The sequence below is a fragment of the Lathamus discolor genome, chromosome 22 (genome assembly GCF_037157495.1).
Source record: "Lathamus discolor isolate bLatDis1 chromosome 22, bLatDis1.hap1, whole genome shotgun sequence".
In the NCBI taxonomy this organism is placed as follows: domain Eukaryota; kingdom Metazoa; phylum Chordata; class Aves; order Psittaciformes; family Psittacidae; genus Lathamus; species Lathamus discolor.
In genome coordinates this window covers 3,121,306-3,143,493 of record NC_088905.1, presented here as the reverse complement: position 1 = coordinate 3,143,493, position 22,188 = coordinate 3,121,306, and positions in this window count along the sequence as shown.

Sequence of the window (22,188 nt, the reverse complement as noted above, 5' to 3'; positions counted from 1 at the left end):
AACCCGCTGCTGCCGTTGGCCATGTTACCGGTGGTTTCTGCAGGGAGGCCAAATATGTCCCTAAAGCCGGTGTTCAGGAGGAGGCGAAGACACGGAGCAGCCGCAGGGCTGCAGCTGCCCGCAGGAGCGCTCCGCAGAGGGCTGGGGATGAAGCTGGGAGGTTGCTTTGGCTCGCAGCTCTCCTCTTCCCCAGGGAAAGGCTGCCAGGGTGGTTGGGATTGCTCCAAAGAGCGGCCCAGTGAGGAAGCACCCCTGTTTCCCACCCCTTTTCCCCTGTTTTCCAGGGCTTTGTCCCCATGGCAGAGCCAGGGGCTGTTGTCTTCCCCCTTGCAGCCAAACAGCTGGAGATGCTTCACCGAAGAGTGAACTATGGGGACCATGTGCCAGGGAAGAGTTGCTGCCATGCTGGCCAGCAGCTGGGATGCTCTTCATGGCAGTATCCCCATCCCACAGATGGGAGCAATCCCAACGCTGCTCCGGGGTCTGCCAGCCCCCAGCAGGCACTTGCCCCGTGCTGCTGCAATCTCAGCCCTGTCACTGAGGATGGGGGAACGCATCCCGGCTCTTCCCCTGGCAGAAAGGCATTTTGATCCATGCAGACCCCAGCACAGGGAATGGGATTCAGCTCGTCCTTTTGGCTGCCATGTGAAGAGCAGGCGGCAGCTCCAGGAATGGGATGGGAGATGAAGGAAAACCCCAGGAACGGCATCTGGTCTCGTGGTGGTTTTGCCTGTGCCGGATGTCACAGAGTGAATGCAGCACGTGTGGGACACGCTGCAGCCTACCTGGCATATCCTCAGGGCATCATCTGAGCTGAGCCATCACAGTGAGGCTCAAGGGATCGGCTGCTGATGCAGCGTGGCAACTCCTAGCTCCAAAGCAGGAAGAGGACCGGGATACAGGAGCATCCCGCAGCCGTTGACACCAGGATATCGGCGCTGTCTGCCTGCCTGCAAAAGCAAGCAGCACATAGATTTACACACCCACACAGCATTCCCAGCAAGCACGGAAAGAGGGAAAACAGTGTTTTGGTCAGAGCTGTAACAACATCAATGCACGCAGCCAAAAGCTGATGGAGAGGACGGACCTTAACCAGCGCTCCCCATCCGTTCCCTCGCTGCAGGGCAGAGGAAAACAGTGCACCCCCAAACAAGAACCTGCTGTGTTTGCACAGCGCTTGTGGGTCACAGAGGGGGATCAACACCCAAAAGCAGAGCCCTGTCATCAGGGATGCAGCACCCCCCGGGTGCCCCAATCCACGGCCCTGCACAAGTGTTCATCGGATGCGGCACGGAGAGCCCCATCCCCACCAAACAGGCTCAGGAAGTTTCTGTCCTCGGCTGCAACCCCTTTGGTGTGGGAGAGCCTGGAACTCATTACAAATCACTGCAGTAACTTTGGCTCACTTGAGCTAATTAAATTGGCTTTCCCCGGCTCTCCTAGAGCCTTGAAAGCAGCACTCGGCTCCCAGGCTCGCTGTGCGAAACTCATTACAGCAAAGGAGAACTTGGCAAGGACCGAAACAGAAAGGCTCGGTAGTAAGGAGCAAACCCAGCTCGGGGGGTGCTGGCTGGAGCACGTGTCCGTGTGTGCTTGGAGACAGCCTCGCATGGGGATGGGGTTGAGCTCGCGCAGGATGCGGTGCTCGGGCTTCAATGCTTTGCCAAATCTGGGCATAGAAATAAACTTGGGAGTGCAGCGCAGAAGTCAAGGCAGGGAGCTCTGGGTTTCCATAGGAAGCGGAGTTAATGGCTTGGCAGAAAGGGGGTGTTTCCATTTATACACAAGTTTTTCCTCCTCCTCCTTCAGGCTTGTAAGGAGGATAAAGTGGGGCAGTTCTGCAGAACCTGGCAGCAGGACTTCCCATGAGGAAGAACTTCCCGGTTTCCAACAAAAACCAATGGACCAGCACACCGTTCCTCGAAAGCGCTGCGGATGCTCGGGGCCTTCCTGCTCCGTGGGCACAGCATCCTGGGTACCACTTTCCCCCCGGACCGGGCTTTGCACTGTCCCCGCATCTTCACCTTGATCTCGGTATGAGGGGACAGGAGGGCTCAGCGTGTGCCTTGCATCAAGCTGGAAGTGGATGCCACGATAGGATGGAGGCTGCAGTGAGCTTTTCCCCTCCGTCCCCAGTGCTACCCTAATGCAGACCCTGGACTGGCTGCAGTTTACATCCATCTGCAAAAGCACATTAAGGAGGGAGAGAAAGGCTGGCAGCTGACCACAAACCTACTCCCCGGAGAGGTCCTTACCTGACTCCAACCAGATGCTGTTTATCAACTGGAGCACACAGTACATGCCCGATGTGATGGAGACAGAAAAAAACACAAGAAATGCTTGTTATGCTCAGGGCTTCGGAGGGGGGGTTTCATCCTCAGGCCGGATATACAAGTTCCAGGAGAGGAATATGCATCCCTGGAGTCCCGGGCTGGATCTGGAATTCATATACTCTGTAAATGAACTCTATTTAATACAGGACTCAAGAAAGGGGTTGGAGTTATTGCACTGGAGAGCTTGATTGCACAGTTACAGCTTGGAATTAGGGAATCACTGCAGGTCTGTAACACAACACGTCAGCCCCATGGAAAGGGCAGGACAGTGCATTCTGGCTGCGGTTGTGTCTCCGTTCTCCAACTACTGCCCTGAAGCACATTGAAGCCCAAGGCAAGGCTCCAGCAGAGCCTGGCCCAGCCCTGCCTGTATCCCAGCCGATCCAGATCCCCTTTTGGATTAAGCCACTAACATCGCCATGAAGCTGGAAAACCAGGAACTGAGTTTGCATCCATGTGAAGATGAAGCAGCTACGCAGGCAGGGATGCGTTTCCATGTCCCTGGCACCGGGAGCCGGGTCCAAGCACTCCCAAAGCCAGAGGAAGCTGTGCTAGAGCCAGGGCTGGGATGGGAGAGGACGTGCTGCTAACATCAGGGCAGGAGCAGTGTGGAACATGGTAGTGATCCAGCCCAAGCAGAGGCAGATGTCTCTGCCGGGAAAGCAATGATAGGGCTCTAACAGAGACACACACGCAGGCACATCTCTGTTTATAGACAGATATACAAAGGTTCATGTGCCTTTTATGCATTCCCACTTGGATTCTAAGGACCTATCCCACAGGCAGGCATCACAGGGCCCTTGGGCACAGCATGGAGCTCTGCTGCAGACAGCTTGGCCGCTTTGGAAAGCATCCCAGTTCCTCTGGCTGGAGATCCTGAGGCACTGGAAAAAGTGATGTGCTCTGCACACATACGTGCCCCCAGCAGCATCCATCACCGTGTCAGGGTGCCAACAGTGCCACAGAGCCAAGGGAACATGGTGCTGCAGCTCCTGGATGTACCGGGAAGCAGCAAACCAGCTCCCGAGGGGCTCCTGCCACCACGTACAGCACAGACACCTCCAGTTCTATTCACTGCCTGCTTGGAAACCTCCTCAAAGGCTGCCCTTTGCTGGCACAAGGCACAGAGGAAGCCAAAAGCTGCTCCTGCCACCGCCTTGGAGGGTGCGTGAGCCTCATAGAGGTGGTCACCCCAAATGCACCCCTTACAGCCATGGTTCAGAGCACCAACCGCAATCACAGCCCCCCCAGTTCCTCCATTCCCTCACAGTCACATCCACACTGCAGGAGATGCAGCTCCCTCTGCTCCCGAGCATCCTACTTGAAAGGCTGGGCTGGGAGCAGGACCTTTCCCCGGCAGCTACCGGAGCCATCACCAATCACTCACATCCCTATGGCTCCTTCAGGGGCTGCTTCCTCTTAACTCCACCGCTGGGAGCTGGCTCTGCTCTCCAGGAAGCAATATCATGTCCTGCCTGCAGCCAGCATCCCTTAAACTCACTATGGCAGCATTCCTCCTTGCTACTCACTTGTCTGGTTGCAGCTGGGGTCACATTAAGTCCTTATAATCCCTCTTTGCCTTCCCGTTTCCCCTACAGGGCAAAGAGGGGCAGGAAAACAACCACACAAAGCACCATCCCCACCTCAGAGCCTTCTGGCTTTGTATATTCACTGAGGGCTTTTATACCCTGCAGGTATCTGATTGCCAATTAACTCAGAGCAATTAGCACCATTGCAGAAGCTAATGTCACTCTCTAAGCATGTGTTCCTACCTATGAGGTCGATTTAGCCCTGTGCTGAGGCCTGGAGGAGGATTGCTGATGCTGGTGCGCTGGGGCTGACATCTGGAGCATCCCATCAGCATCCCATCAGCATCTCATCTCCTCTGCCCCTCTTGCCCTGCAAATCCTGGGTGTTAGACTTCCCCTGGGGAGGCATTGAGGGGATGGAGGCACCTCTGCTCCCCACTCCATCACTTCTCCCTATGTACGTAACATTACCTGTAATGGGTGCATCACCTCAGCTTTAGGTCCTGCTGGCAGAAGGGGAAGAGCTCGCTACACTCCAGCCACCACAAGGGTATTAATCAGGCTGAAAGGATAAAAACAACACGAAAACCACCTTCTATGGGGGGCAGAGCAGCGGCCGCTCACGCTGGGAGCTGGGCCAAGTGCTCCTATCTTGACTCTCATAAATACGCCAGCAGGAAAATGCATTATCTCTGCAGTGCTTTAGGACCATTTAGATTTCAGAGCAAAATGGTCCAAGGCACCTGCTGCATCTTAATGATTCTTCTGCATCACCTATAGGGAGGCTGAGATTTAAATAGCTGCCCTGCATCCGCCCTGACCTCTCCATCACAGCTCTGCGGACGGGAGGGCTTTTAACTGGGGACCATCATCACTGATGCTCCCCAGGACCCTCTGCTCCATCCTGCCTGGAGGAGGCTGTGCATGAGGGCATTCCCTGGGATCTGCCATAGAGGACAAGGGAGCAGGGGCTGATGCAGGATGCTCCCTGGTAAAGGTACAAAGACTTAGTCATGCTGGAGCCCGAAGAGCAGGCTTGATGAAGAAAACATGCCCTTTGCATTGCTGTTCCCTCCCCATAAAGCTATAAACTCCTTTCAAAAGCTTCATCTCCCTTAACTTTTGGATGTCATTAAACTCTCTATTAATTCACTCCAAATGTCTCTGCTCATATTCCAACGCAGCTAACCCCATCAAAAGGATAAGAGCACAGTGCTTAGACAGCACTTCTTCTCTTCAAAGCCTGTTACTGAGATTAATTGCTTCTCCCAAGTCCTCTGTGAAGGAGGTACATGGGGTAATTGTTATTAGCGCTGGGTGCGAGGTAAGAAGCAAGGTCCAAGGGGAAAGCAGGGACCTGAGCTGGGAGAGGGTTGGATTGTGCAGGATACGGGTGCAGGAGGACAAGGGGCTGCAGGGACCACGCTGGGCTCCATCTCCAATGGGTATTCCACAGGGAAAGGCAAAGCCTGGTGGGCAGCACGGTGCCCCTGGCACCCCTCACCCCCGAGCATCCTCCCTTGGATGAGCACTGAGCTCATCCTGGTCTCCCCGCTGCTCTTCCCTAATCCCTGCTGCCTTCCAAGAGCCTCATGCGCAGGCAGAGACCCCTCCTCCTTCCCTATTTATCCCATGATGTCACCAATCCCGGTCCTTCCTGACATCACCGGTGACATCACGAATCCTTCCCTGTGTCCCCATTGGGGCTGGGCAGGGGAGGACACCATGGGACACCGCTCCATCCCATTGCTCTCCATGGAGTTAAGGAGCGGTTGGCAAACACGGGGCACCAGTCCCGCAAAACACTCGCTGGTGCCCACGGGCTGCAGGATCCCATGGGAAACGCCATGGGCCAGGCTGGGATGCACTGAGGGAATACCAGCCCTTAGCTGTGGCGGTGCCAAGCGCCTCGGGGCCAGATGTGCGCGTTGCCGAGGCTGACACGGCACATCTGGTGCGGGTTTTGGTTTCCATCGCGGAGCTCACCACATCCCCCCGGCCGGCTGGAGGGAGGAGGAGCACATCTGGAAGCAATCACAGCTGTCACGCTTCAAGGAGATACGGCACCGCAGAGAGGAGAACCCGAAACTCGCCTCCCCCAGCCCATGCAGCACCAGCATCCCCCTGCCGCCAGGCGCATCCGGATGGGTGCGCAGCCCATCCCGGGAAGGGCATTGTGTGATGCTGGCTCCTCGCTGGGGAAAGGGATGGGGCTGAGAGCAGTGGTGGGGATTTGGTTCAGCCTCTGGCAACCACCAGCTCCATGCTGGGTACCCCCCATGGGGACACACAGAGTCATGGAATGGTTTGGGTTGGAAAGGAGCTTGAGATCATCCAGCTCCAACCCCTGTCATGGGCAGGGACACCTTCTACTAGAGCGGGGTGCTCCAAGCCCCATCTAACTTGGTCTTAAACACTGCCAGGGATGGGGCATTCACTTCTATGGGCATCCTGTGGCAGCGCCTCAGCACCCTCACATAAAGAGCTTCTTCCTTATCTCCAACCTGAACTTCCCCTGTTTCAGTCTGAACCCATCACCCCTTGTCCCATCCCTACAGTCCCTGATGCAGAGCCCCTCTCCAGCATCCTTGCAGCCCCCTTCACACACTGGAAGCTGCTCTGAGGTCCCCACGCAGCTTCTCTTCTCCAGGCTGAGCAGCCCCAGTGTTCTCAGCCTGGCTCCATTCGGGAGCGGCTCCAGCCCCTGAGCATCCTCGTGGCCTCCTCCGGGCTTGCTCCACCAGCTCCGTGTCCTTACGATGCTGAGGACACCATCACTGCACACAGTGCTGCAAGCGGGGTCTTCTCCAAGACGTTGCCAGGAGCTGAACCCCAGTTGGGTTTTAAACACTCTCCCAACCCAAAGCCCCGCAGCCCTCAGCACCTTTCCCACCGGGAATGGGATGCCTTTCCGTTTGATCAACCATCCTGTGCTTCCTATAGCTCGCCAGGTCTCGGGAGTGCAGTCACCGCAGTGTGTTTCTGGCAGGGAAGGAACACTTGGTCCTTTCTGCTATGGAATAGTTTCAGCGTTAGTTATTTCTCAATCACTGCTTTACGAGCAACCGGATAATTTGGCAAAGGCAGCAGGCCTGGGGCTCTACCAGGCAATAATAAACCTTGAGAAGAGCTGGAAACCCGGTGCTTTTCCTGTGGGAAAGGGGGGTTACCACTGGGCACGTCCACTCCTGCTGCCTCTGGAGCAGCAGAGCTGCACTGGGAAGCATCCCTGCAGAAGGACAAGCATCCCAGCCCAGCATCACCAACTTCTATCTCCTCCTCCCCTACGGCCTCAAAGCATCTCCGGGTACCACTCGGGGCCAGGCAGAGCCTTGCTCCTTACCTTGCAGGGAGACGCGAAGCATCAGAGAAGGGGAGATAAATGGACATGGAACCCAGAAATAACAAATGCTTTGTGGAAACCATGGAGAAATGATGGATTACAATAGAATATCCACTTCTGGAAGGTCTGGCCCAGGATCTGACCCCAAAAGGCACCTGAAAACCCAACCAGCTCTGTTCAGAGGGTTGAGGCATCCCAGCTCCACTGCAGGCAACGCACTTGGAGGGGCCAGGAATCTGCCCCACATCCCAAAGGGCTCCCAGGGGGAGCAAAGGCAGCTTGGGAAGGCTGGAGGGGTAGGAGGGCTGCAGGAACAGGCGCGTTTCTGTTTGCTGGATCCAGTTACAGGCCAGGTCAATAAAAGAACTGATTTTAGACTTTAATGGCTGAAATAATTGCCACTTGCATGCCAAGGGCTCGTTAGCAGGTGATGCTGGGGCTCCCATTGCTTCCTGCTGCTCCACTCCCCGCCCTGCATTCCCAGTGCCACGGAGGGAGTCAATGGCACAAGGGTGGGTGACCTGTGCGAGCCATGGCCACCAGTCCACGCCGCAGCCTTCCTCCTGCTTCTCCTCGCTGCTTTGCTCCCGAAATCCCATCTTTTCGATGGAGCTGGAAGGCGGGGGCCAGGCGGGTCCCCTTGGCACGGACCCTCAGTGCTGTGCTTGGGTACCAGCAGCTCGGCGTGATGGGGAGCAGCGTGTGTCTGTCAGTGTGAGCCTGCTCGGGTGCTCACATATGGAGCGGGTTATGTTTTCGTAATCATCTTTATGCAGGCCTTGCCTTTCTCTCTCTGCTCACTCCCAATATTCCATGTAATTCCTCCCCTCTCCCCTGCAAAGGTCTACGGGAGCCTGAGCAAGCCCTCTCCTTCCCTATAGGGGAGGCCCGTATCTGGCCCTTTTACTCCTTGCAAGGTCCCTCCCTTTTGCTGACTGCAGCAAATCGCTTCCACAAGGTCTATTTCCAGCAGGAAAGCAGGAGCCAGGAGCTGGAGCAGAGCCCGGAGCTCCATGGAGAGGGCAGGGCAAAGGCAGAGAGCGTGTTCTCGCTGTATATAAAACGAGATGATTAATTAAAGTGGGAGTCTGGTGCCAAAAGGAGGAGCGGGGCTCAGGTGGCTGGTTAAACTGCCTGCAAATCCAGCCAGAGCCATTCTGCCTTATGGCCCTTCACACATCATCTGCTCCATTAAGATCGCAAGAGATAAAGGCAGGGAGAGGTGTAAGAATGTAGGAATTCCAGGAGAGCCCCCGCAGCTGCAGGGATGCATCAGCCAAGGGACAGCCTGAGTTCCGTAGGACATGGACATCCCTGGATGGGAGCACAGTGATGCACCCCCATAACCTCATCCAGGTTAAAGGGGGGCTTTGTTCCTTTCATTGAGATCACATTAAAACCACACCACTGCTGAGCATCCCTTCGGTGGATGCGATGGATAGGGAGGGAGCGGCACCAGCAAGGATGCTTTAGGGCTGGATTCCCCCTTCTCCTTCCCAAAACATCTGTGCAGATGTTAACAGGCATGGCAAGGCTCGGCTTTCGACAAGAAAGGCAAAGGGTTAGAGTTGAGCTCTTGGGTAAGCGACTCCGACAAAGGCAGAGTTTAATCGGCATTCCTGCCCGGATGAAAGCCCGGAGCTGGTGCAGGCTGAGTGGGGCCATTGGTCACGGGCCATAAAGGCCACACACAGGAGGCACTGGGGCAGGTCTGGCGGGCGGCTTGGCTGCAGCGCTGCCTCTGTGTCACCGGGAGCATCCCTGCATCCCTGCATCCATCACCCCAGGGCCTTTCTGATGGAGAAGATTGAGATGAGCTCTTAGGAAGGGGGTTGGAACTGGGTAAATATTGAGGTCCTTTCCAATGCCCTCACAGAGAGATGAGCTCAGGACCCGGCACCACTGTTATAACAGCACCAGCCCCACAGCATCGAGCAGGAGGGCAGGACAGGGAGCCCACAGTGGGTCAAATCAGCGCTGCCTCCATCCCCATCCTCACTTCCTCTATGGGGCTGGGTCCCTTTGCAAACTGGGCAGCCCATGCTGGACACCCTGAAGCCCCTTTCAGGGGCAACCCCAGTTTGCAAAGAGACCAAAGGGTTCAGGCATCACATTCAACACAGCCCCGGGTACCTGCAGCGTTGGATGGAGGAGGCGATGCACGCGTGTTACAACGAGGGGCAATTGCCAGGCATCCCGAAGTGCTGCCGAACAGTTACTACACGAAATGCAAGGCCTGGCAGATGCAAGTCAGCAACTTCCCTTCTGATGTGACTTGTTCACAGCGCCGATGTGGCGGGGAGGGAGCTCGCTTGATGGTTCCCATTAGTGCTCGAGCCCTTCTCCTTGCTGTGAGCCTTTCCCACTTTAAACGCTCCACTGGGAGAACGGAGCCACCAGACCCAGCCACGGTCTCCATCCCTTTTAACTCCTGCCTTGTAGGGGAGCTGCAGGCCCCGCGGGAGCTGGTTTGGGCTCCTCAGGGAATTCCAAGCAAACAGAGAAGCATCTTTCCTATTAAATCAGTAGAGATGCACAGGGGGGAGAGCCCAGGTCAGATCCAGGGCACATTCCCCTTGCTTATCCCACTGATCCGAGGCTGATGCAGAGGATGGGGTTCACAGAGGAGCCAGGATGGGGCATCACAGGGTACAGGGATCATCCCACACCATTCCCATGGAAGCTCACCCATCCTGCTGAGCGGCTGCATCAGCACCAGAATGAGGATGGGAACCCCAATGGCACCCCATAGGACTCGGTGATGAATGGGCTGCACGCTCACCCCAGCCCTCCAGCTACAGGCATCAGCACAGCTCTGGGTGCTGCTCCAGCCCGAACACCCCATAGCACATGGGCTTGCCAGAGATCCCTAAGGAATGTCAGGGACTGGAGTCAATTGTGCTCAGATGGATGCTATTATCAGTAGTTTTCATCGTAATTCGGACCTGCTGCAGTGAAACGCAGCTGAGCTTTGCTTGTCATAGAGCCATAGAATGGTTTGGGTTGGAAAGAACCTTAAGGTCATCCAGGTCCAACCCACTGCCATGGGCAGGGACACCTCACACTAGAGCAGGTTGCTCCAAACCCCATCCAACCTGGCCTTGAACATTGCAAGGGATGGGGCATTCACCACTTTGGGATGGAGCATTCACCACCGGGCCAGCACCTCAGCACCCTCACATAAAGAACTTCTTTATCTCCAACCTGAACTCCCCCTGTTTCAGTCTGAACCCATCACCCCTTGTCCTATCCCTACAGTCCCTGAAGGGTCCCTCTCCAACATCATCATATCTGCCATAATAATCCACCCTGATCCCCATTAGCCAGAGGCTGGAGTGCACAGGGATGCTCCTCACTAAAGAGTTTTCCACAATTCCTTGGGAAGCCCCCTGAGAATCCCACTGGGAAGGGGATAATGGGTGATGGGGACTGGCCCTGCAAGGAGATGCTGTGGTCCCCACCAGTGGATGAGTTACACAACATGGGGTTTATCTCTGACAGCAATGTGCTAAAAAGCAGTAAAACCTCCTATAAAACACACGCTTTTTGCGCAAATACAGCAGGTATCTCTTCTCCCTCTTTCCCTGCTGCTCCATCCCATGTATTCCCAAAGGATCACTTGGATCTCCATGGTGGATACAGCTCCCTCGCCAGCCCTGCCGGGATACAGCCCCCTGCCCGCGCTCCCTCTCCCTTCCTTCCCCTCTTTTTCCCTGCCTGGGACCATGGCAACGCCGTGACGTCTCCCACACCTCCACAGTGATTTGATTACGTGGGAGAACATTCCTGATGGAGCAGAAATGGATCTAATTATTGACGCTAATGGTGGCACAGGGTGGTGGGTGCATGGGCAGGACTGTGCTTGGTGATGTCCGACAGCTCTGCTCTGAGCACAAGGGCAAGGACAGAGCTGAGGCTGCTTGGCTTGAGCTCAGGAGAGGACCAGACACCAAATCTCTCCCCTTCCCACTCCCTGATGCTCTCCAGGAGGAGCCAGAGCCTTGTTCCAGCTGTGAAACAGGGATGCTGTGCCCATTCTGACAGGGATGCTGTGCCCATCCCATCAGGATGCTGTGCCCATTCTGACAGGGATGCTGTGCCTATTCTGACAGGGATGCTGTGCCTATTCTGACAAGGATGCTGTCCCCATCCCATTGGGATGCTGTGCCCATTCTGACAGGGATGCTGTGCCCATCCCATTGGGATGCTGTGCCCATTCTGACAGGGATGCTGTGCCCATCCCATTGGGATGCTGTGCCCATTCTGACAGGGATGCTGTGCCTATTCTGACAGGGATGCTGTCCCCATCCCATTGGGATGCTGTGCCCATTCTGACAGGGATGCTGTGCCCATCCCATTGGGATGCTGTGCCTATTCTGACAGGGATGCTGTGCCTATTCTGACAGGGATGCTGTGCCCATCCCATTGGGATGCTGTGCCCATTCTGACAGGGATGCTGTGCCCATTCTGACAGGGATGCTGTGTCTGTTCTGACAGGGATGCTGTGCCCATCCCATTGGGATGCTGTACCAACACTGAGCATGTCACTGCTCCCACTGCTGCAGGCTTGTATGGGGGCAGGTCTTTTCAACCCATGGCTCTTTCTTTTCCAGCCCAATATGAGCAATGAGCTCCCCCCCCCCCCCCAAATTTGCCCTGCTAATGTGATTCCAAGCCTGTGGCATGTTGCCTGATAGAATTCCTATTAAAATGTGATTTCCTCCAGCTTATAATTGCATTATGTGAGGGATTTGTGTAGAACATCGACCACAGGTAATATATGACTGGGGAGCTAAATCAGGGAGTGTGCGCATCTTATAATGGAGGGCTGCAAGCAGACATGAAATAATCAAGGCTGGATACAACCGCCATCATTTACTGGTGCCTGACGTGGTGCAATGCTTCAACGGGGGTTATTGCCATTTAACACATCTTTCACTTCTTCCATCTTCCCTGAATAAAGTGCCCATCCATCCCATCCATCTCCAGGCGGGATCTGTCAGCGCCGGGATGCTGACGTGCGCCGCAGTCACCGTGCCTGCAGGGAGCTTATTGCTCTTGTATTTATCAGCACTCGAGGTGATCCCTGTAAATCTAAAGGCAGGGTGAGGAGGAAACAGCCTTGTTCATCCCATACCCTGCATCTCCTTGGGGCTGGGGGGAAACAGCCTTGTTCATCCCATACCCTGCATCTCCTTGGGGCTGGGGGTGCCGGGTTGGGGGTAGAGGATGCTCAGCCCAGCGCTGCCATTGGCATTCCCTCCACGTCTGAGGAATAAGCACCCCTTTGTTTTAAGCCCTCTCACTGCACAGGCCAGAAGCACTCCGAGGCTTTCATGAGCTCATCTGCATGATAATGCTGGGGAATGCTTACCTTGAGTGATCGGTGTCAAACCCCACAACCCAGCATTAAATGATGGTGAGAAAGCACTGCAATGGGGTGAAGGGAGTGGGGCTGAATGGGGAGCTGCTCTCCAGGCATGGGGCTTCAAGTAAATATCTTCACGTTAATTAATGTTCATTAATATTAACACCATCTGGGGGGAGCAAGGAGGAAATGTGGGGTACCCGCGGGATGCGTGATGCTGCTGGAGCTGGACCAGGAGCATCACGGATCCCTCATGGGAAGCAGAGCTGGGATGGGGCCACGCTGCTGCCTATGCACCGACACTCACCACGGGACCACCATCCCGTGGGGATCAGGGCCACGAAGCAGATGGGTGATCACCAGGGAGATCCTGATTTATGGGTAGCAAAACCTGGGAACGCCGTCACCCTCCGGTGAGGGAGACGAGTTTCCTCCGGCATTCCCTGCAGGAACAGGGGCGCTTTGAGCTGGAAGCCTCCCCGAGCTCCCAAACCTCTGGGTGTGAGAGCAGGGAGGTGATAACTTATGCAAGCAGACACCATTCCGCTGCCAGCTGAGTGCAGCACGACCCAAGGCCTCTGGCTTTGCAAGAGAAACAAAGGTGGTGAAATGAGGCCGGGCAAATGGAACAAAAGCCCTTTCCTATCTGAGATAATAACACAGACAGGGAGGCAGCAGCACGACACAGGCACAAACACTGCTGGAAATGGGGCTGGCCACCCCATAACCCATCCCACAGAGGATGCTCCATGAGCCTGTTGCAGGGAATTGATGCCCAGACACTGTAAAACCCTCCCCAGAGCTCACCCTCCCTGCAGTAACACCAGGGTGCCCTGGACCAAGCTGCTTATCCAGCCACGGGTGCAGCCAGCATCAGTGATGCCAGTGGTCCAAACCTCCCCCTTGGGGCTGGGATCATGGGAGCTGTGCTGTGTGCATGGATGGGGCTGTCATGGTGCTGGGGGTGAGCTGGGACACAGCATGGCCTGAGATCATAGGCTGAGGAGCTGAGCTGGGACATCGCTTATCCTGCAAGCTGTTCCTAAGTTCCTGCTGCAAGCTCCTGCCAGAGCACACCAGGATGCTCCAGCCGGTACCGTGGCACTGGGAAGTGCTTTGCTGCTCAGAGCTCCAAACGAAACCATGTGTATCCCACCCCCAGCTCCTGGAAACTTCCCATTCTTCTCCTAATGGAGGTAAAACACGGATGGACATGAAAGGAAAAGGGATGCTGCCACCAGCAGATCTGGGACTGCCAGCATGAGCTGAGCAGAGAGGCACTGGCTGCCCTAAATGGTCCTGTTCTTAGGAAGATGCTTGGTGTATAGCACGATAAAACACGATCCTTTTTCCTGCCAAGTTACGAGGCATTTCCAAGCTGGAAAAAAACAATCCGGAATGATTATGGATGGGCATCCCCATGCATATCATCATGCTTCATCCCCATGCATGAAGAATGTTGCCGGGGAGCAGGCTGGGGCCCTGCCTGGCTGTGCCGCAGGGCAGGAGGATGCAATTCCTTGCAGGATTCAAGGCCACGTTGGATGGGACTTGGAGCACCCTTCTCTAGTGGAAGGTGTCCCTGCCCATGGCAGGGGTTGGAGCTGGATGAGCTTTAAGGTCCTTTCCAAGCCAAACCATTCCATGATTCAATGCGGCACTTGCAGCATCCCAGCAGAGGAACAGGCACCTTTTGTCGCATTCCCACCCTCCTACATATTTATCAGGCTGATTTGCATGGCCCTTTGCATAAGCCGCTGGCCGGGCACTGGGAAGCATCTCTCTTGAAGCCAGTCTGAGCTTTCCATCTCCATCAGTTTGGACTTCCCAGGACACAGCCTTTGTTTTATGCTATTGCCAGCAAATTCCTGGTCAGCCAGGCTCAGGTTTCCAGCGCCATCGGCACGCAGCCGTTCCCATTGAGAACTCCGGAGAATTCCCCCCCTTTCCCTTCCGACTCCAAACAGCAGCAGCCGGGATTGTGTTGGGAAACCTGCTCCTTATTTAGGTGTCCAAACTGAACTGAGATATAAAGCTGGTTGGAAAACCAGGTTCCCAAGGCTCCGCAGGAGCATTCCTGCCCACATTCCTCACCCAGGCAGTTTAACCGGGAAGCTCCTTCCCTACTTCTTGCAGCTCCACTGAGCGAGAGGAAATCAGGTCGTTCTGCTTTTGATTTCAGACCCTAATTAGGCCTCAGGAAGGGAAATAGTGCTACTGAGGTAATGTGCTCCGTGCTCAGCAAAGGGTCTCAGCACCGCTCCGAGCAGCCCTGCACAGGGAACAGGGATGCAGGAAAGAACCACAGCAATGCAACCCGGGACATGGGTAGAATAGGCACCAGCTATTCTATCTTCTATCTTCTATCTTCTATATTCTATCTTCTATCATCTTCTATATTCTGTATTCTGTATTCTACTGTCTATATCCTATATTCTCTATTCAATACTTCTGTATTCTATATTCTAAATACTATATTCTATCTTCAATCTTCTATCTTCTATCTTCTATATTCTATACTCTATAGTCTATATTCTGTATTCTATATTCTATATTCTATACTCTATATTCTATATACTATATGCTATATTCTATACTCTATAGTCTATATTTTATATAGTCTATATTCTGTATTCTATATTCTATACTCTATATTCTATATTCTATACTCTATATTCTATATTCTATTTTACTGCAGCTTATTTAACACCCACATGAAGACTTGAGGGGTCAAATAAAAAGCATGTTTAAAGATGCCCACATTTAAATGCATATGAGAATGCGCCCACATAAATATGCATGGGGGTGATGGGGAGCATCACTATGGGCTGATGTGAAGCATCTCTATGGGCTGACGTGAAGCATCTCTCTGGGGTGATGTGGAGCATCTCCACAGGGCGCTGCACGCAGCCTGATGAGCCCCAGCATCTCTGGTCGCCATCGACTTGCAGAGAGCAGCTAATCAAAAGGAGATGAAGCAGTGCCTTGATTGCAGTGACTAAGTACCGCTGTGGGCAGAGAATGCCAAGTGCTGGAGAGCTCTTCAATCAGAGCAGGCAGGAGATGGCACAGTGAGAGGCAGCAGCAGCAGCAGCCAGGAGCACTCAGGTTTACCTGGGGACCAATGTGAGAGTGAGGATGATGAGGGGATGATGATGGGAAGCAGTCCCATGGCCATCCCTTGGCGCTGGGGTGCACAGGACTCCCATCAGCCAGGCTCAGGCACACCGAGCTCGTGCCTTCAGATCTGTGAATCCGTGCACTTTAAGTCATTCCAATGAATTTCCTGTGTTTAAAGAGAGAGATGCTCTTAAGTGCTTCCCTGGATGAGGGCCAGAGCGCTGAGCGCCTGCAGGATGGGGACTGCACGGCCACACGGCTCCTGGGAGGGGAAAATATGCCCATGGATGCTCCTTTTCCAAGGCTGAATTCCCGGCTCCTGCCTGCAAAGCCCTCAGCACTGGTGTGTGTGATTCCTGATGCAGAGGAGAGCTTCCTGCATCTACTGCATCCTCTGGATGGTTTCCCAGTGCAAGGTGGCTCCCATCCAGGGTGATGCTGGTTGCTTGGGGCCTTTTTCCCACTTTTCTATGCTATTCCCTTTGGGCTCTTCCTGATCCCACAGCCTGAAACCCCCCAACACAGTAATGGGAAGGGAGCAGAGGTGTGAGCAACAGCTTGTAAATAGCGCATCACTTGGCTCAATGCATCCCATCCTATTGATGCTCCGCAGAGCTGCGGGGTCCCATGGGACGCCCCATGGGATGGGAGCTCTCCTGGGTACCCACAGGAGCAAGGAGCTGTGCCAAGCAAGGGAAATGCAGCATTTGGGTCACGCTTGGGGAAAACAAGAGCATCTTCAGCTCTCTGCTGACAAAGAGAGAAAGCAGAGAAGGGAAAACAGGTTCTGCTGCTGCAAACAGCGACCTTCCAGCACAGGGATCAGCACAGGGCAGCTCATCAGCACCCATCTGACAGCCTCTGCCTGTACCAGAGCTGTCAGGGAGCGGAACTGCTAAATAATTCATCAGAAAAAGCCAAACAAAGTAAAAGCAACCCAATGGAGTTGATGTGCAAAGCCCAGAGAGCCGGGGCTGCAGCAGTGGGTCCATTGCTTGGGCAAAAGCTGCTTGGAAACCTCTGGGCGGCTTCGCTTCCAGCACCGTTCCTGTTGGTCCTCCCTTCAGTAACTTTTGTGACATCATTTTCCCTTTTTATCCCTCTTTCATGGTCCTATTTTGGACCGGGATAAGGAAGGAGAGCAGCAGGACCTCCCCTTGGAGCATCCTAGGAGAGGCTGAGCCAGCCCTGCCTGCAGCCCTGCTGCCATGGGGCTCCTCCAGAGCCAGATGGGTTGCCCTTGGTACGCGTTCGGTACCCATTTGGTACCCATTTGGTACCCTGGTACCCCATGCTCCTCTCTGCAGCCAAGTGAAGCCTTGTCCACACATTGCTGGCAGGTTCCTGGCCCCCATCCTGAAGGTTAAATCTGGCCTTAACCACAAATGAGATGTGTGTGAGTTGAGTTCATCTTAAATTACAGTGCAGAGCAGGGCTGGGAATGAGGAGCTTTGCCCTGAAAGCACATCCCTGCAATGAGCACCCTGCGCACGCTTCATCCTTCAGTGCAAGTCAAGGCAGAGGGGCCTCATCCTGGCCATGGAACCATGCGAAGGATGGCATCATCCTTGGGCACCTTGCGCTGGGTTCCTGCCCAGTGCAGCCCCATTTCCAGCTCTACAAGACTGGGACACAGGAGCGGCCAAACTGGGATTCGTATCCCAAGACCCTCAGCTCCTTGCTCCATGGCAGGATTCCCTGCTGGAGCTATGGCAGGGATACCGCTGCCATGCAGCACCTGCAGAACACACAGCACATACAGCCGTGCCAAGGATGGGTTTGCTGCTGGCTTCCCATTCCCAAAGCAGCCGGGATCCGGAGCCAAGTGGCCGCTTCCAGGCTTGTCACAAGCCAGATGTGAACTTGTGCCATTGTCCCTTTGGGATATTTGTCACCTAAAAATACCACCCGTGTTTTCCTGCACACGGGTGTAATTGGTGCATATAAATACACACACCTATATCCACGGGAGCAGGGTGCTATTTAAAGCCAAGGGAAGGAGGAGGAGCCGGATTTTAGGAATGGGGCAGAGATGTCAGCTGAGGACACGGCCCCAGGGCCAGGGCCCCATTGGCACAACCAGGAGCCTGCGTCGGGCTTGGAAGAGGTTTAAACCAAGGCTGGAGGTGGGATGAGGGCAGAGCTGCCCCGGCTCCGTCTCTGCTCCCCGCTGCATCCTTTGGGATGAGCAAACAACAGCAGCCAAAGCCAAGAGGCCCTGTGGGAAGAGCCCCAGCACAAACCACCTCCTGCCAGCGCGGATGCCGTGGCTTTGGGGTTTCTGCTTCCTCCCATCACTGCCTGAGTCAGCCCTTCCAGCAAAGCCTCCGCAAGCCACCGCGCTCCGCTCTGGTCCCATCCCGAGGGACCCTCGGCGCTGCTGGGCCTGCCCCAGGCGCCCCTGGAATCGTGGAATCAGGTTGGGAAAGAGCTCGTTGAGTCCCGTTGTTACCCCAGCACTGCCAAGGCCACCCCTAACCCATGGCACTGAGGGGGTGTGCACACTTGAAGGTGCCCGCAGCCCTGCCCTGGGCAGCCTGTTCCAATGCTTGAGCACCCTCTGGGGCAGGAATTGCTCCTCAGCTCCATCTAAACCTGCCCTGGTGCAGCTTGAAGCCGGTTCCTCTTGTCCCATCCCTTTGGGAGCAGGGCCCAGCCCCTCCTGGCTCCATCCTCCTGTCAGGCATAGGGAGCAATAAGGTCCCCTCTGAGCCTTCTCTTCTCCAGAATAACTCCCCCCCTTCCATGTCCCTTAACCACCAGCAGGACCCATCCCAAACAGGTCCCCAAGGCAGCAACAGGGGGACAGGAACCCGCATCCCAAATGAGGAGTGATGCTAACAAGTGCCACAGGCTGGGTCCTGTGTGTTGGGGCTGCAGGAGAGGGCAGGATGGGACCAGCGCTGCTTTATGCCTGCTCTGAGCTTCAGCCCCCCTCATCCTGCAGCCAGGGAATTAAACCCATGGGATGCGCACGCAACAGGAGCCCCGTCCCATCGCGCTCACCACTGTGGGGTGTATCTGTATGTATTCAGATGCCCCAATTCCACACTACAACCGATAAACCCCAACCCAGTGCTCCCAGTGCCTGTGTGGATGTACCTGCCATGGGCTCAGCCCCTCTCCATCGCATCGGGGCCAGCTGGGAGGTGACGGCGCTGGGGGCTTTGTCTCTGCCCTATGATGTTGGCTGTGATTTATAGGTCATTTTACAGCAGCTGTAAAGAGGCTGTAAATTATAGGAGGGGCATAAATTAGCCACGGACCCCTTTACTGGCCATAAAGATCTAAGGCCCACCACAGCTGCCTTCGGCGCTGGCACCCCGGGAGCATTCCCGAGGACAGGCAGGGGTGCCTTCAGCCTCACATAAATGGGCCCTTTTATTCCAATGGGGCCAGCGGGTGACAGGTGGGGAGGGGACGGGGGGGCTGGGGGCTCCCTGCGAGTCCAGACCCTTCCCTTTGGTGTATTGAGGGGGGACAGGGTGCTTGGTCCCCCCTAAGGACCCTCCCCAGGGCAGCCGCAGGAGGGGTTGGTGGTCCAGCCCAGAAGCATCACAGCATCACAGCCTGGTTTGGGTTGAAGGGAGCTTTAAGCTCATTCAGTTCCAAGCTGTGCCAGTGCCTCAGCACCCTCACAGGGAAGAACTTCCTTAGATCCAACCTGAGCTTCCCCTGTTTCAGTTGGAACCCATCACCCTTTGTCCTATCACACACAGGGGCTCTACGGGGCAGCCCACATCCTCTCTTACTGCTCATTGGGGTCAGCTTCTCTTTTACCTCCTTCCACACGGAAGCTCCATGGGCACCGAATCCCCCACATTCCTCTTGTTGGGGCTCCGATGTGACCCTGGAGCGCCGGCAGCTCCGCAGCTCCTCACATCCCATTAACTACATTCTGTCTAATGAGAGGGATCAGGCGGAAGGGATTAAACTTGGAATCCCTTCTGCAGTCCCGGGAGAGAAAAGCAGCTTTACCCGTTCAAACCTGGAGTCGCTTCTCCCCCCAGCTCCTATCCCAGCGCTGCTCTCCCCAGTTTCCCCAGCCTGCGTAGCTGATGGGCAGTGATGGAGGGGATGGAGCTGTGAGGGGCTTTGGACAAGGGATGTAGGAACAAAGGGAATGGCTTTAACCCACCCGAGGGGAGACTGAGATGAGCTCTTAGGCACAAGCTCTTCCCTGTGAGGGTGCTGGGACACTGGGATGGGTTGAACGGAGAAGCTGTGGCTGCCCCATCCCTGGCAGTGCTCAAGGCCAGGTTGGGGCTTGGAGCAAGCTGCTCCAGTGGAAGGGGACCCTGCCTGTGGTTGGAGCTGGATGAGCTTTAAGCTCCCTTTAACCCAAGCCATTGTGTTTCTATGAAAGCTTGGGCAGAGAAAGGCCCGGCTCTGTGCTGGGCTCTGCCCATGGGGGAAGCAGGAGATGCTGCAACCTCTCAGCATGCAAAGGCCCTCAGCACAGCAGCCTGAGTGACGTGAGGGGCAGCCCCGCTGCTGACCCGCTGTGGCCTTGTCTCCACAGCTCTATGGCTCAGCAGAACCGGTGACCCCAGCTCTGTGACAAAGCAAATCCATGCAAATCACTCACCAGGAGCATGGAAGGATGCCCCTGCTCTCAGCTCTGGGCAAGCTGTGCCGGTGCCACCCTCACAGGGAAGAATTGGGCAGGTATTTGTCTGCACCACGGCTGCTCCATCCTCACAGTATGCAGGGGAATGAGTGCTCCAGGCTGGGCAGAGCCACAGCGCAGGGAGGGTTTGCTGGGGGTGAGGGATGCTCAGAAGCAGCCTCCTGCAAATCTCAGTTTCGCTCTTGAGCGGAGCTTTCCCATCCTGGAACCCTGCGCTGATCCCCCGGGGAATAAGGGGAAGCCCATCCCGAGCTCTCCGTGCTGCTTGTGCTCTATGTGGGAGCACACAGACACCCCCAGGCAAAGGGCCCCCCTCATCCAACGCCGTGACTGCCTGACCTTGGGGTCTCTAAGGAACAACAGGGAAAAACCTCTGCCCCCGGCACGGGGCTCGGCTCACACAGAGGCATCCTTGTGCTCCATGGCCATACCCGGACCCGGTGGCTGCTGTGGATACGCTCCCAGTGCAGTGGCTGGGAAGGGGGCAGCCCTGGGATCTATGGAGCAGCAGCACCGGGAGCACTGGGCGCAGCCGCATGCAGCGAGGCAGCAGCAGTAAATCTGGGCTCGTTGCTGCAGCCCCCAAGGAGAGCATCTGCAGCTGGTTTCCAGCCTGAACTCCTGTAAAAAGGGCACCGTGCCTATAAATCCATCCCGGGAAAGCTTCCTGGAAACCCGGTTCGGCTTCTGTTCCTCTAATTCCCCATGGACTGAGCCCCTGCCACTGCCAGCACAGAGGCAGCGCAGACCGAAGGGCATTTGCGCATCACTTGCCTGCATCCCCTCCTTAGGGCTCAGTAGCAAGGATGGGAGCGCCCACCCTTTGGGCACCAGCTCCCTGGGATGCAGCCAGGAACATCGTCAGAGCCAGGCTGTGCTCCATGTCCTTTAGCACCACTTAACACAGGCTTTGAAGCCTTCTTGGAAATCGCAGGAAGGGGAAGGTAAATGCTTCAAAGCCAAGTATTGCTGGGTGGCGTGCCAGAGGATGCCTCCTACCCCTGCAGGGCAAGGAACTAATCAATAAGAGTCTAATTTAAGATGCTTTCATGCACCTGTGCAGCTCTCTATATATAGCCCTCACCTCCCCCTGGCTGTAAGGTGCTGGTTGGGGTAGGGAGAGCTGGGGCTACCTCCTCTCTGTTTGCAGGTACCGTGCTAAGCTGGTCCCTGCCTAAAGTGAGTCCCTTCCCTTGCCCACCCAGGGATGCTGCAGGCAAGGGCAGGGATGCAGGATTAGGTAGGGACGCAGGAGCCGTGTTGCAGGGATGCAGGGGCTGTGCTGCAAGGATGCAGGGGCTGTGCTGCAAGGATGCAGGGGCTGTGTTGCAGGGATGCAGGAGCTGTGTTGCAGGGATGCAGGGGCTGTGCTGCAGGGATGCAGGAGCTGTGTTGCAGGGATGCAGGGGCTGTGCTGCAGGGATGCAGGAGCCGTGTTGCAGGGATGCAGGGGCTGTGTTGCAGGGATGCAGGAGCTGTGTTGCAGGGATGCAGGAGCTGTGTTGCAGGGGTGCAGGAGCTGTGTTGCAGGGATGCAGGGGCTGTGCTGCAGGGATGCAGGAGCTGTGTTGCAGGGATGCAGGAGCAGGCTGCATCTTCAGCTGCCCCTCCCAGAAGGTTAACCAACCCTGAGCTCTGAGTTTACATTCCTATGTGATGGGAAACATGATCCTTAACTGCTGCCGGCAGGAAACCAGCCAGGGCAGGCCATGGCTGCAGCCATGGATGGAGCAATGGGCTCCAGGGGCAGCCAGGGCTTATCCATCACTGGACAGGGGATGCCAGGTCCCTGCTGCAGGAGACTCCTTTTAGGGCTTCCTTCCCCTTGGCTGGCAGCAAGCCTTGGTCCATGGACATGTGCTGCA